Source organism: Polistes canadensis, unplaced genomic scaffold (genome assembly GCF_001313835.1).
Source record: "Polistes canadensis isolate GaletaPanama2010 unplaced genomic scaffold, ASM131383v1 scaffold_44, whole genome shotgun sequence".
In the NCBI taxonomy this organism is placed as follows: Eukaryota; Metazoa; Arthropoda; class Insecta; order Hymenoptera; family Vespidae; genus Polistes; species Polistes canadensis.
Genome location: NW_014569591.1, coordinates 10,417 through 13,888, shown reverse-complemented (window position 1 = coordinate 13,888; position 3,472 = coordinate 10,417).

Below are 3,472 nucleotides of genomic sequence, written 5' to 3'. Positions count from 1 at the left end.
GTAGAATGCTTTTGCGTTTGCGTTTGCTTTTGCTTTTTCCACGGCTCGATCTTTGAAACGGCGACGATTTAAACCAGCAAGCCCCCCCACCGTTGAATGCTACGAAAGCAGCTGGCACCTTCTTCAATTTCTGCGCGAAATACAAATAGGTGTTGGTGGTGGTGGTACGCGTCAAAACGACCGACCGACCCACCGTCCCCTCGGGCCCCCCGAGCCCTCTCTGCACGAGTTCTCAACACGTGAAAAACATCCTTTCGTGTGGCGCGATTTAATGACGGAAGTTAACAAACTACTTCACATTATCGTTCCTCGTTCGAGCGTAATACGAAAATCGTTTAGTTTTATTTTTCTACACCTCGACGATTCAATTATAAAGAATTGCAAATAAAACATTTTGTAATACGTAAAAAATAAAATCTGATCGATATCATATCGTTTCAAATTAAAACAAAAAATTGACTACGTATATTATATTATCAATTAAAACTCTCTAACGAAAGTTTCATATACACATATTATATTGTATTTTATAAACAAATGGTAATAAAAATTAAATAATTTTTATAAAATAAATATTAAAATGCATATTATCTTAGGATACGCTTAGATGAAACAAAAACGCAATACTATTATAACTTCTGTTACAAAAAGAATAAAAAAAGAAAAAAGAAGAATAGTTGTTACGAACGTGGTATATTGTATATCGTGTAAAATGACGAGAGAAATATATTCGGTGAAATTTTGACGAATCGAAACGGCCACTCCGAAGCCGATGTTGCCCAAATATTTTCCAGTGACATCCGCATTATGAAACGCCACCGCGTATTGGTAGAACGTTCTGCCTATTTTCCGTTCCCCCGAGTGAGAGAGGTCGAAGAGTGAAGAGTACCGTAGAATACAGTAGAATATAGGCAAGGGGTGGAGCGGAGAGGAGATGAGAGGAGAGGAGAGGAGAGGAGAGAGGAACTCACCACTGACTACGAGCATCCGTTATTTATTTACAGCCAGAGGCGAATCGTTGAAAATCAATCGATGGTCGCGTGCAATTTGCAACGTGCCCACGTAAACGTATGCACGAGGATATATAAATTTACTCGAATACCTATAACACATACAGAGGGTGAGTGAGTGAGAGAGAGAGAGAGAGAGAGAGAGAGAGAGAGAGAGAGAGAGAGAGAGAGAGAACTAACAGAATGACCGAATAGAATGGCGGAACAACGCCAACTGCGGATGTACGAGGTTTTACAAATTCTCTGGTGGGCCTTTTGCCCGAAACCATTATCGGCTCTACGCTAATGCACAAGCGTAACAGGATAATCCACGAATTTCGGAGTTGTCAGTACTGATGCACCTACCACTACGTTCCTATGCTTCATACCTAGATTTATATACATAGGTATACCTATGTAATAGTATGGACCAAAGCTATCCAAGTTCTCTCTTAGTCCGCGGATTATTTTTTTCTTATGTAAACATTTCAGCGGTCAAAGAAGATGGTAGATGATGATCAAAAAATCAATGAATTTTAAGACAAAAATGAATCTATACGCAGGTTTCAAAACGTCATAACGTTCATAACGACCGCTGTTATAAATTTTCTAAATAAAACAAGTCTCTTTTATTTATTCCTTTTTATCGTTTAATATCAGTATTGTTACTTTTTTTTTTTATCGTAAAATATGTTCGACATTAGATCTACGATTTTTTACCAAAATTCTTTTTTTTCGCGATTTAACAAAAGGAGACTAATATAGTAACACGTTCTCAAACGAAATTATTTTTTTATCAAACGTGTACTTTTTAATATTTTAATTATTAAACGTTCTCAATAGAAAGAGAGAGAGAGAGAAAGAGAGACAAACAACGAATTCCAACGAATTTATATATAATTCCTCCTTAAAATGAAATATATTATATTTTTGTTATTATACATATTTTTGTCTTAAGACTTAGACGTATAGTTCTGGTACATCGTCGTCATTCTCCTCTTCTTCCTCCTCCTCCTCCTTCCAACATTTCACCCTCTCATCCTCTCTCTTGAGAGAGGACACTCCCAAGGGACAACTCGAATCCGTCCTAGCAACTTCTCTTCACGCACGACCGAACGTCGTTACGATGTCCGACCAAGTAGTAGTAGTAGTAGTAGTAATAGTAGTAATAGTAGTAGTAGCAGTAGTAGTAGTAGCAGTAGTAGTAGTAGCGAGTGGATCGTAAGCAAGGTCGAATCTCACCGAGCTTTTCCAATTTGTTTCCGATTTATTTCACGAAAGAGAAGTTGAGACAACAAAGAGAGAAAATAAGAGAGGGAGAGAGAGAGAGAACAGAGAGGGTGATTCCAAGTGCTCGAGGACCATTCAATATATTCGATCACATACTCCGTTACACCCTCGAGTGTTCTTCGATAAACCAACAAGTACCCACCACTTGGCTTCATTCTTATCGTTGTACTTTTATCGAAAGGAAGTATATAGATATATGTACTTATTGAATACAAAGAGTTAGGTGATTTATTTTGAATTTAATTCGATCATACTAGGACTGCTGTTTATATATTTCAATCTACGGAAAAAACACGTGATTATATTAATTATATACATATATATATATATATATTTTTTTTCCAATATTTCATCTACAACACCAATTTATCTTATTATATTTAACATTCTTACGCGCGACGATACCAAGAGACACATTTTCCATACGATAAAATGATCAAACAATATTAATGACAAATTGTATCCTTTTGTAAATTTTAATGAACAAAAATAAATAATAAATTATCCTATTATAATCATAAACATATCACAACTAACACACGTATGTATGTTAGTTGAAAAAAAAGATACGCGTGCGTACATTCGGTACAAAAGGTATGTTAAATCTAAAAAAAAAACAATTAAACAAAAAGTTACAAAATGCATATCTTATTAAAAGAAAAAAAAAACAATAATTTGAATGAGAGATCGTTTGTAATGTACGTGAATGATAAGAGAAATGATTTAATAATTATCTATTGGTCGGGAACTTGGAACGTATTTCGGAGGAAAGAAACAAAAAGCAAAAAAGAAAAGAGTCGCGGATGGGTTTTCAGAAACGTCGTCGATGTTTGCGTCGACCAAAGTGGTCTCGAGTGACATCCATTAGCCAGGCACGTTGGTTGTGCCCTCTCTGTCCTCTACAAGGCACAGTCGTCTAGAGGACGATGAACAAGAAAAAGAAGAAGAAGAAAAGGAGAAGAAGGAGGAAGAAGAAGACGACAACGACAACTACAACGACGACGTCAACGATGAAGACGAAGACGAAGACGAAGACGGCGAGGAAAAAAAAAAAGAAAAAGAATAGGCGACTCGCGAGGGCAAAAAAGCCGTGCGTGTGTAAAGAAATACCTTGGAAGACACCTCGATCGGCACGGCTACCGGGAGTCGCATGGTAAACAAACGAGTACCCCCTCACTCTTACAAAGAACAAG